We start from the raw sequence: 12,994 nt of genomic DNA on the forward strand, positions 1-12,994 counted from the left end.
AGCAAAATCATAATTTCAATAATTCTATGATGAAAAATATAAAACCAGTCGTTTGACCAGCTGTGGTAGGTTTAGTGTCGAGCTTCAATTGTTGAAAGCACTAGAAACGTTTTTCATCGAATATCTCGAAGGTGGAAATCTATGTAAACAATTCCACTGGTGAACCTACGAGTGTGGTTTACCCGTGTCAGTGGATGCTACAAGATTATCGATCGCGCAAAGTGTATTGGCAGTGTCGTAATCGAACGTGACTTACACGATAGTGACTCGTGCTACGGCACGTTATACTTATTACGGGGAATAGTGCTCACGTGTCGAGTGAATTATTCGAAATTCTTTACCTCTGAATGTAGTTCGAATTCCTGAAAGTACAGTTTGATGGAAATGACGTTTAATGCGTCTCGATGAAAATCAGTTTCTGAACCCGATCAAAGAGACGTATCACCCATGTGTGAGCAACGCGGCACCCAACGTTGTTAAACAAGGTCATGCTCGGCTCCAAGTATGCGAACTCGTCGAAACTGACAAGCACAGGTAGAGAGGGAAATTAGTGAGCTGCTATTACACAAGTTATCGGGACCGTCATGCTCGGATAAACGAAGTTCTACTCTGTATATCATCTCGAGCAGAGATTCTGTATTTTTAGCTGCAACCAGCGAAAACATAAACAACGATTTATCGTTTGTTTTCGAGTATTGTGACCGCGCTGGTTTCGAAGCAATTCCGGTGAACATATACGTGCACGTTCGCTTGAATAGCTTCAGACCAGAGCTGGGGAAAATAGTATTTTAAATAACAAATAGTAAATAATCCTATTTATTTTTTAAAGTATGTGTACAACTTTGAAAATAAAATATTTTAATTGATGCAGTAATTTTTGAAAATAAAATATTTATTTTATTTGATGCAGTAATTTTTTAAAATAAAATAATTTATTTGAGGAAGTAACTTTCTTGAAAATAGTATAATATTTTATTTAAAGAATATTGAAAATATTTATATCTTGTCTTTATTTTCAATTTTAATTCCAAATATTATTGCTGAAAATCATGGTTCCAATCCAGTATATTTATGAGTGAATGTAAATCGTTTTTTAACGATAAGATCGACTGTATGTTTATGCGGTTTCTCAGAGTATTCTAAGAATGCAAGAAGTAAAATATTTTATTTCGTGTATCAGATTGTTAAAATAGAAATATTTGTGCATTAAATTGTTGAAATAGAAATATTTTATTTTGTGGATCAAATTGTTGAAATAGGAATATTTCATTTTGAGGTTCAGTTGTTCAAATAGAAATATTTCATTTTCGAAATTGTATGTCTTATTTAAAATACTATTTTCTTTCAGCAAAATAAAATCTAAAATATTAAATAGTATGTATTTGAAATACATATTTGTTTCGCGAAATAATGCCCACCTCTGCTTCAGACAACCCATATTTGTTCTACGTAGAAAATTGTCGATACGTAATATGTTACATTTGTTACATACAGTCAGTCCAATAATTGGCGGTACACACTTGCAATTAGAAAAATACTTCTTCTTTTAAAAGCTTCATTTTTACAATTTGACAAGGTGGATCTGCCACAGAGTGGCAACCAGAGTTGGGCAAAAATGTTTATTTCAATAAAATGTTTGCCCAACTCTGGTGGTAACTAACTGTGACGAAACGCACGAGTCAATTCACGTGGAAGTCTCACGTTTACAAAAACAACGTACCGTGCAAGGGCTCGCAATCACAAAAAGAATTCATATTGTGAGGAAGAATTTCTCGGAATTCTTTCATTCAGCTTTTCTCGGGTGTCACCGGGGATGATACAACGTATTACCGAGGCAGTGATGCAGTCGAATTTTTCTATAACGCTGCAACGAATGCTTTGCATATTTATCGGGCGGGCAGGTTGGCTCGCGTGTGCTCGTGAATCATCGTCCCCTAACTGCGAAAGTGCGCAGTTCTCGTCGTCCACCCTTCCTCGTCTCTCTCCCTTTCTCTTTCTCTTTCTCTCCTCTCTCGGATCTTCTACGCAGCATTTAAGGTCCCGTGTGACCTCCAAGCTGCGGCTACACCATTGCAGCGGACAACTTTTTCGTTAGCTTCTGGAACGCGCGTGCATATAGAGTTCCTGTTTCGTGTTCGCCGGGTAAACGAGTTTCGTTTCACCCTTTGCTCTTGTGTAGGTCTCTATAGTGATTCGGCAGCGAAGGAGGATCACAGAAAATGGTCAGACTTCACCCTAAACTGGTTCGATAGAGTGTCTTCGAACTACCTCGCGAACCTCTTCAACCCTCGTCCGCTTCTTGTGTCACTTCGGCACATGTGCTCATAATTATGGAAGTGGTCCAAGTCATATATTTCTCCTTTACATTTTAATAAATTAAGAAATATTTCTATACTCGGCTCTCCGGGCGGGTTGCGTCCGACCATTGGCGGTGTACCTGAAAAGGTTGTTATAGCAGACAAAAAACGCGCACGGATCAGCCCCGAACCGGCCGATTATTTACAACCACCGCGCTCCGACAACTTCAATTCCGAACGAATCAGATCGATGGAATCATACATACATATACATATTTTTATATTGTATATATAAATATGGATAAAAGATAGATTGTGTAACATTTTAACCCTTATCCGTCCCTCATCTCAGGAACTGAACCTGCCAACAAGGTAAACTCTAGTAAACAGTTATTTTTTCAGAATTATGAAGCATACAGTAACGTCTCGATACATACGTATAATCAAGCGACAAAACTCTTTTTGTTTCTTAATCATTTTGTTACGAACTTTTACCAGTACATTCGTGGTAATTTTCTGACTAAGATGCCACCAAACACGACAAGATTAGTGTAACAATTTGACCGTGTCGTATTGTTGTATTCATTAGTTTACTTTCCAGTGAAAGTACTTCAATTTTGCCAGAAAGATTTGCCTATCGACTTAACCACTCGTTTGAAGCAGCTCTTCCGGTCGTATCCTACGAAATGAAACAATAATGAGCGTTCGAGAAGAAAATGGCGGTAGGGTCTCGCTAATGGTACGTGAAATTCAGAGTCTGGCTGCGCAGTGCTCGGAGGCCAGCAACGGAGAAACAGAATACACATCGGGACAACACGTGAGGTGAATAACGGGTGAGGCGCGCGTTATCGATTAACTTTCGTGCCGCGGATGACAATAACATATCGAGTTCAGTCGTTCTAGAATAAATAAATCATGAGCGGTAGACTTTCCTTTGTCTCCGCGCGTCCTTGCGATCCGACGGCTAACGTTCGTTCGCTTCACAATTTTCGCCAGAAATGTACGGTCTGCGTCCGCTGTTCTTTCTAGATCCGTTACACCAGACAGGACGTAAAAACTCTTTGCACTCGGAGCTTGTTTAACTCGAAAATTAAACCTTTCTTCCGATCTAGAACAATTTCATTCCATACTAATCTTTTTCTTTGTCCGAATATGAAATTGATATTGTAGTACCTCATGCGATACTTAAATGTTTAGGAATTGATTAGACACATAAATCTTGAAAATATCAGCTGTACTTCAATTTTATACAATCACTGGACAAAAGAAAAATTTTCTACCTGAATTGCGACAAACTGGGGTGAAATAGATATTTAGTTTCTTTCTCAACTGTAATTGGTTGGAAATAAATATAGATTTTGAAATTCTCCTAATCCGTCTAATCTATTGATTAGACACCAACATATTTAATAATGTAAACAATATTTTGAATAATGGTACAGCAATTTTTAATGCTCACTCTGAGCCACCACTCGAGTGTTAAGGGTTAGAATAGGTCTGACAGTAACTTATCGGAACAGTAGCTACAATCATAAATACACCAGGACTTTTTGCTGAAAGTAGTTCACTATGGCGGGGAAAATAGTGAAACTCGCGAAGAGAGATTCGCTGAACTGTACTTGCGGCGCGCCCGGTATTTATCGATTTCGTGTTTCTCGATGGACAGGGTCTGACGGCAGGCTCTTCGGGAATTAACCTTGAACTTCAACCTCGAGACTGTTGATCGCCCATTAGAAATGGTGTGTTTCCCCCTTTGCGTCGCGTCTATTCGGCGGCTGGATGATCGATGACCGTGCGGAACCGATCAGATGGAAAGAGACTAGACCCCCGCGAGGGACACGATGGAGTTTGTCCAGGGATCAGTGTTTCTTTCGCCACTATTTTGTCAGCAGCCTTTGTAGGTTTCGCAATGAACCCCTTGCCGTGCGATTTTCTTCACGGCTACACTGATTAGCCCTTCTTTATCCTTAACCCCTCGCCTTATGATATCGAGTCAGACTCGCAATCAACATTTCAAGCAGAATCTTCGAAATTCCGCGTTCTCTTCTAATTTACAGTGGCTGCACAAAGTATTCGTACACGTTTCAACAACAGCTTGAGCTTCTTTCAGACGTTGGAATGATCAGTTTAATAGCTAATGTGTAAATAATTTGTTTCTAAATTGTTACCAGTCGCAATTGCGAGAGAAAAAGCAAAGGTTAGGATTTCTAAATTTTTTATCTGTGCCCCCTGTAATGTAAAATTCCGGTAAATTGAAATATTAATAACTAGACTGCGGATCTTTATGCAGAATAAAAAAAATGTTCGCATTGATTGCAAGACACAGGAGAGCCAAATAAAAATTGTATTCTTCTTTTACTATTAAGCTGAAAATAATACACTGATGTCCTTAAATCTTTTTAATATGTCCACTGCTTTAAATTGTACGTAGCCATTTTTGCAGTGTATTAAAATGAAATCTGTGTGAAAGTACTCTGTATGCCTACTCGAAAAGCTTCTGCAATGTAAGAATTTACACAATTTCGTTCGACCCGTTAAAATCGCTAATGAATGGACGCTGTTTCGGAGACTGTTATAAAATCTCTTGACGTTCGACGAATGTACTTCACGGGTGCACAAATAAAAGTGCAATCCTGAAGAAATGCAGTTTCTTGAAATCGAGTTTTTCCGACTTTCCGGACGAAATATCCCACTGTGTGCATCAGTCCAGTATTATCGGTTGCAGAATACTGTTTTCTTGCCGATTAGAAAGCAGATTTTACGTAACGATCTCTCGGGTTTCGCGGCATGGACAAGTGACACACTGTCATTGCCGTGGTCGGTGCGGCGACGGCGCGGCGTTCCGAGCAATCGTCAGGCGGATACACGCGACGAGACGGCCAGAGAATAGGAGATGCACCGAGGCTGGTACACGCACGTGGACATAGTTGCATTTTGCATAATTGCTCGCGTTACGTAAGCATTGTTTCTCTGCCTCGGTGGCGCGTCCAGTCCCATCCCGTCGTCGCTCAGACAAGCCAATCGCATTTTCTACCTACACGCCTGTGGTCAAGGTCGCCACTCCGTAACTACCAATGCAGACATTCCAGTTAACTTGCAGTTTCTTCTCTCACGAGGAAATTGCCGGCGAACCTCTCGATTTTCTCTCGTCGCTGGCTTTTTTCCCGGATTTTTTTATGGAGATGCTCGGGTGTAGAAATATGTCCCTTCCACGCAACCTTGCACAACAGAGAAATGCACGTTGTTCCTGAAAAATGTATCCGGACTGTATTCAGCGGTTCAAAAGACAAAACATTCTTGTTATCAATTATTTCGTTTGCGAAACTTTTACCAATACACTCGGGACGTTTTTCTTATTAAAACGACATCAAACACGACATGAATTTCATTTACGATACAGTAGAGCCTCGATTATCCGAACCGATGATACATGCATGAATTCTCCATTATTGAACAGCATGACAAGGTGAAATTCTCTCGGGAAAGGCGGGATTTAAGATTAATGTACCTCGGTACTTTTTTATCCAGAAATATTTAGGTGGTCCACCTTGTTCGGCGTCGACCGACGGTCGGAGGCGCCTGACGCTGGAACCGCTCAGTAATGAGCGCGCGAGGACGGCAATGAAGAGGATCGTGAGAATGAGGGAGGAAAATTACCTTCAGAGTGAAGTTCACACTGCACTTTATTGAAATTGGAGCTATGAACAGTCGTCGACGAATCGCAATTCGGAAATCTTGATCGTGCGAGACGTCTGCCTTTGAATCGCGACGGAAATCTTGTGCGACTCCTTTACGAGGGCCGCCGCGAACGGAGATCTTCACCGCGTTCGGAGGAAAATCTTGACGCGGGCAGACGCACGAATCGCGACGCGAAAGAAGACAGCTCGAAGGCAACTCCAGACGAACTTCGAAGAAGAGTTGCGATATAGAAAGCGCAGTGATTGTCGCAAACGTAAAGAAGATAGATTGATAAGCTTGATTCGGAAAACTGAGTCGAACAGACGAGGCGCCGTCGAAGGAGGGCCTTTAAATATTCTACGAAACGGCAGGCGGGGTCGCACGCGATTGGTTCCGGATCGATCGCATGATCCGGTAAGACGCAACGTTAGAGATTCAAACTATGGGATTTACCGGCGATGGGCGCTTACAAACACCTCGCGGCCGTACGCAACGGTAGCGAGCGATCGCTACGCGACTCTAAACATTATGAAAAACAGCCAGAGCAAGTGTAGCTCGACGGTTGGCGTAACGGCCGGCAAATCCCATAATTCGAATCCCGAACATACCGCCCGCCTCGAAACACTAGTTTCGAAACGCATCGAAACCGCATGACAGAAATGAGATGACGGGGGGATCGCGACGACGAGACTTAACGATAAAGGGAATGCGTGTTACAATACCCGCACGCTAGACCCAAATTACGCAAACCGGTGACCGCCTGCCGGAGACAAGTAAACAGAATTGAGAGATGAAGGTAACGAAAATGACGAATGAAGTAAACATGCCGAAACGGACCGCCCGCCGTGACGACGCGAGGGCATGACGATTTAATAACTTGATTGCGCAAGAGCGACGATCCGCTAAACGAGTACGCAAAACGAATGCCGATTGAACGACGTTTACAGACATTTATTTATACAGATATCGCAAGAGGTAGGGAACTCACGTACATTTGTGGAGATAGAGCGCACAAGTTGCAGGGAACGCTCGAACGAAGCGCGAGATATCTACCGATTTGTAGTTTATCGGAAGATGTGACAAGGGACGCGTTTAGCTTAGTCCTCGGAATTGCAACTGACGGGCAGAGGGCACAATTTAACGATTGGCCTTTTAAAGCACGAGGTCGCAGTTCTTACGGTGACTACTCGAATATGATTGTCGTCGCCCGGATGCGTTTGTACGATTCGTCCGAGTTCCCACTTGCACGGAGGTAGTGTCGAGTTCTTTATGAGAACGAGCTGTCCGATCGAGATGGACGGGCGAGGGCGACGCCACTTTCCGCGTTGTTGGAGCGTATTGAGATAATCCGTGCGCCACATTTTCCAAAATCGCTCTGTCATGTGTCGGACTAATTGCCATCGCGAGAGACGATTTTCGGCGAGGTCCAGCAGAGACGGTTCCGGAGGGGTTGTAAGGGCAGACCCGATGAGGAAATGACCCGGTGTCAGCGGAGCGAACTCGTCGAGAGTATCGGACAGAGGAGCGATGGGTCGTGAATTTAAACATGCCTTGATGGCACAAAGTAACGTCGTGAATTCCTCGAATGTGAGTGTCCGATCGCCGAGAACTCGTCGAAGATGGTGCTTGACACTTTTAACTCCTGCTTCCCACAGTCCGCCAAAATGCGGAGCAGATGGGGGAATGAAGTGCCAAACGATTCCGTCACCGGCAGTTCGATTCTGAAATTCGGGATCTCGAAGCGCGGCGCGATACGACATTGTCAACTCCTTATTTGCGCCGACGAAAGTGGTTCCGTTATCAGAATACATGCTTTCGGGTAATCCGCGACGGGAACAGAAACGAACATACGCATTGAGAAAGGCTGAGGTGGAATAGTCCGCGACCAATTCCAGATGCACGGCCTTGGTGGCCATGCAGATAAATAGCGCGATGTAGGCTTTTCGGGATGTTATCCCACGACCAGCGGAGGCACGGATGTGGACGGGCCCCGCGTAATCCAGCCCGCAATGCGAAAAGGGTTTTTTCGGCGGGGAAACTCTCGGGGCAGGAAGGTCTCCCATGATCTGAGTCGGGAGGGCGGCCCTTTCTCGGACGCACCTGACACAAGCGTGAATGACGGCCTTTACCTGACTCCGACCTCGGAGAAGCCAGTATTCTTGACGAATAATATGGAGGGTGAGCTGCAACCCGGCATGCAGAGCTCGTGTGTGAGCTTGTTCAATGATAAGGCGAACCAGCGGATGGGGAGGTAACAGAATTGGATGCTTCGATTGCACTGGGAGAGGGGCGTTGCGAAGACGACCCCCAACGCGAAGCAGTCCGTCTTCGTCGAGAAACGGGTTGAGAGATTCAAGAGAATCTCCTCGAGGTAGTGGTTGACCACTGGAGAGAGAGGCGATGGTATCGCCAAACTGGGCGGTTTGAATGCGTCGCAACCAAAAGATTTTGGCAGCGGTGCATTCGGAGGCGGTTAAGGCGCGTCCTTGAGCAGAGTTTGAATTGGGACGGCGAAAGCGACGGGAATTACCGACGAAACGGTTAATATAAGCCGTTACTCGAATGAGTTTGGGCCAATTTGAGAAGCGGGATTCTAAATCCCAATCGGGAGAAGGAACCATGCTGTGAAGCACGACCTTTAACTCGGACGAATCTTCTGCGGGAGGTTGTCGAAGTTGCTGAGGCCATTCCGTGGGATTGCAGCGAAGCCAAGAGGGGCCATGCCACCAAAGGCGAGAATTTATTAATTCGTCGCTTAGAAGTCCGCGCGACGCGCAGTCAGCGGGATTGTCCGCTGTCGGAATATGATGCCATATAGCTTGAGGGAGACGAGATTGTGCATCTGCAACCCGGTTGGCGACGAACGTCTTCCATTTGGAGGGGTGAGACTGCAACCACGCTAGTGCCACTGTCGAATCAGTCCAACAGTAGCATGGAACATCGAGAAGGTCAAGGGAGGATGCAACAAAGTTCATCAGACGAGTCAGAAGGACGGCAGCTTGCAATTCAAGTCGAGGGATGGTCAGAGGTGTCAATGGGGCGACCTTCGACTTGCCAGCAAGCAGAGAGACATTTATGTGTCCGTCAACGGTGGTACAGCGGACGAAAACGACGGCGGCGTAGGCCACCGTTGAAGCGTCTGCGAAACCGTGGAGTTCGATCTGTGAGGCATCTGGAACCGACCCGATCCACCGTGCTATTTGGAGTCCGTTTAAAAGAGGAAATTTGGAATAGATGGATTTCCATTGTTCATAGGACTGAGTCGGGATGGGGTCGTCCCATCCGAGACGAAGGCGCCACAATCCTTGAATGAGGATTTTCACTCTAATGATAGCGGGAGTAACCCAACCGAGAGGGTCGTACAGTTTCGCGATGGTCGAGAGAATAGCGCGTTTCGTGGACGGTATCGGCGCGGATAGATTTACGTTAAATTGAAATGAATCACGAGAAGGGTTCCAGCTTATCCCGAGGATTTTGACTCGATCGTCGGGAGCAAGAGTTTTGGAGCAGGCTAGTCCATGATCTTCCTGATCGATGTTGGAAAGAAATTTGACCGAATTACTGGCCCATTTTCGCAATTTCATTTGACCGCATTGGAGGAGATGGACTAATTGATCACGGGACTGACGAATCGCCGATAGATCGTTGCCGCCGTAAAGGACATCGTCGACATAAATATGAGACTGAAGAACGGGAACTGCGAGCGGGAACCGTTTTCCTTCATCCTTAAGGAGTTGTTGCAGAACGCGGAGAGCTAAAAATGGGGCACAGGTCATGCCATACGTCACGGTCAGTAATTGGAATGCCTGTGCATCCTCGGAGAGGGCTGATTTCCAGAGAATACGCTGATAGTCAACGTCGCGTTCGTCAACCAGAATCTGGCGGTACATTTTGGTAATGTCCGCTGTATAAACGAACCGGAATGTTCGCCATCGAAGTATGATGGCAGAGAGATCAAGCTGTAATTTGGGACCGGAAAAGAGGTGGTCATTTAGAGTGGAATCGTTTGAAGTGACGCTGGATGCGTTAAAAACAACACGGAGATGTGTGGTTACGCTGTCAGCGCGCAGCACTGGATGGTGCGGAATGTAAACACACTGAACAGGCGAGGACGAAACGGGCGCAGGACGCATGTGTCCGAGAGACTCATATTCTTTTAGAAACTCTTTATATTCCACTGCTAGGGATGGTTGGAGCAGAAGTTTCCGATGGATGGACTGCAGGACTTTGTCCGCAGCACCGCGAGAATGGCCAATATCAATTGGAGGGCCAGTACGGAACGGGAGACGGACTATGTACCGCCCATCAGAAGCTCGCGTTGTGTGCTTTTGAAAATGCTGCTCACACTGTTCGTCCTCCTTGGTAAGTAGGGACTGCGAGGGGATTTCCTCAATCTCCCAGAAACGGCGCAGCTCGCTCGATAGTGTGTCGTCTTGGACACAGTGATGCATCGCAATGCTGGAGCTGGCACAAGGTCGTGGGCCGTCAAGCGACAGAGGAGAGAAAGGGCCAGAGATGACCCAACCAAAAATGGTGTTTTGGGCAATAGGTTGCCCGCTTGAGCCTTTCCGTAGACCGTCTAAAATTATTTCAGAATAGACGTCTGCGCCGAGGAGGACATGAATCGCGGCCGAATTTGACGGATCAGAATCGGCCCACTTGAGATCGGATAAATGATCGAGAGTTCGACTATCCTGAATGCGCTTCGGCATGTATGTCGAGAGAGATTTTAAGACGAGCGCGGTGGTCGAAACCGAAGGGCTCGAGGAATTGCGAGGAGCGATCTGGAGGCGCACGGCGTGGCGCAACGTACCAACATGGACCCCGCCGACGGCAGATATGGTAGCCGAGACGCGAGTGCGTTTCGCACGTAAGAGGTGCACCATGGCTTCGGTTATGAAACTAGCTTCTGAGCCTTGATCAATCAAGGCTCGGACTGTGATGCAGCGACCTGACGGAACTCGTAGTTGCACCCATGCTGTGGCCAAGAGAATACCTGAGGGCGAGGCCGCGAGGGTGGAAGCGAAATGAGAGTTGACCTCGGTCGGCATCGAGGTGGCTGTAGATGATTCTGGAGGTGACGATGATGCGGAAGAAGTCTCTAAATGCAGCAACGAGTGGTGACGTTTTTGACAGAATCGACAAGAGTATTTGCTGGGACAGTTTCGAATGGAATGACTGTGACTTAAACAATTAAAGCAACGCGAGAACTTTTGAACAAGTTCGCGCCGACCGTTGGGGCTGTGAGCCGTGAATGTCGGGCAAGCGCTGAAACTATGAGAAGCTTGACAGACGGGGCACGAAGGGCGCGAAGGGTTCAAGGGTCGTGAAGCGGTCGCAGCATGAACTCGAGATGAACTGGCGGCGGGATGACTTGAGGCTTTAGGACTCTTAGAGGTCGTGGTGTCGGAATCGAGCGCAAATTCCTCCAAACCGCGAGCACGTGAATCAAGAAATTTCGAAAACGTCTTGAACGACGGCGGCGTTACGTCGTCGCCAAGTTTGAGTTTCCACGCCTTCCGCGTCGAAGAGTCCAACTTTTGTGACACAATATGGACCAGGAAGTCGTCCCAAAGATCGTCTGGTTTGCGCCCGAGCTTCTTTAGGGATTCGACGGTGACGCAGACACGATCGCGGAGATGCTGGAGGTCCGTGGCTGATTCGCGAGAAAGCGCGGGAAGCGTAATTAACTGCGAAAGATGCGCGGTGATTATGCGCCTCGGATTATTAAACCGCGCCGTAAGCGTATCCCAAGCGATTTTAAAATTATCTTCCGTGATTGACAAAGTCGAAATACACTCAAGCGCGGGACCCTGCAGAACGGACACCAAGTGATGGAAACGCGTTACATCGTGTAGCGTAGAATTTTTAATAATAAGCGCGGTGAATTTATCGCGGAAGGCTTCCCAGATCTCGTACCGGCCGTCGAACTGCGGTACCTTGATCCGGGGAAGCTGCGTATCTGGGACTGACGGACACGCTTGTCCGTCGCCCGCGGAGTTAGGCTGACTTACGGTGGCGGTGGTCAGCGCGTCGAGTTGGTTGTTCATGAAGGCTAAAGCGTCCAAGTACACCTCCTCCGTAGCTGCAAATTGGTCGTCCTTGAAGTAAGGAAGCTTGGCTCGTTCCTCCGATTTGATAGTGGTGAAGAGTCGCGAATGACCGTTCTCGAACCTCCGCCACTGCTCCTGAAGGTGGACAATCCTCGTCCGCAGAGTGGATTTTGTCCAGTTGGTCTTCCCCAGCTTTTTTAAGTTGGTGAGAGCTCGTTCTATAGCTTGCTGGATTTGAACGTGGGCTTCTACGTTGTCTGCCATGATATGACACTCTCGTCCACTCCCTCACTTGCCTGTTCGTCACGATCCGGCTCGAAGGACCAAAATGTTCGGCGTCGACCGACGGTCGGAGGCGCCTGACGCTGGAACCGCTCAGTAATGAGCGCGCGAGGACGGCAATGAAGAGGATCGTGAGAATGAGGGAGGAAAATTACCTTCAGAGTGAAGTTCACACTGCACTTTATTGAAATTGGAGCTATGAACAGTCGTCGACGAATCGCAATTCGGAAATCTTGATCGTGCGAGACGTCTGCCTTTGAATCGCGACGGAAATCTTGTGCGACTCCTTTACGAGGGCCGCCGCGAACGGAGATCTTCACCGCGTTCGGAGGAAAATCTTGACGCGGGCAGACGCACGAATCGCGACGCGAAAGAAGACAGCTCGAAGGCAACTCCAGACGAACTTCGAAGAAGAGTTGCGATATAGAAAGCGCAGTGATTGTCGCAAACGTAAAGAAGATAGATTGATAAGCTTGATTCGGAAAACTGAGTCGAACAGACGAGGCGCCGTCGAAGGAGGGCCTTTAAATATTCTACGAAACGGCAGGCGGGGTCGCACGCGATTGGTTCCGGATCGATCGCATGATCCGGTAAGACGCAACGTTAGAGATTCAAACTATGGGATTTACCGGCGATGGGCGCTTACAAACACCTCGCGGCCGTACGCAACGGTAGCGAGCGATC

General features: G+C 46.8%; 1 protein-coding gene across 6 annotated transcripts in view; it reads left to right on the top strand.

Annotated features, from left to right (window-relative positions):
* Positions 1-12,994, top strand: part of Usp (retinoid X receptor ultraspiracle) — an 83,000-nt gene that overhangs the window by 26,527 nt on the left and 43,479 nt on the right. The gene's annotated exons all lie outside the window — the stretch shown is intronic.

The sequence above is a fragment of the Lasioglossum baleicum genome, chromosome 7, assembly GCF_051020765.1.
Source record: "Lasioglossum baleicum chromosome 7, iyLasBale1, whole genome shotgun sequence".
Classification (NCBI taxonomy): domain Eukaryota; kingdom Metazoa; phylum Arthropoda; class Insecta; order Hymenoptera; family Halictidae; genus Lasioglossum; species Lasioglossum baleicum.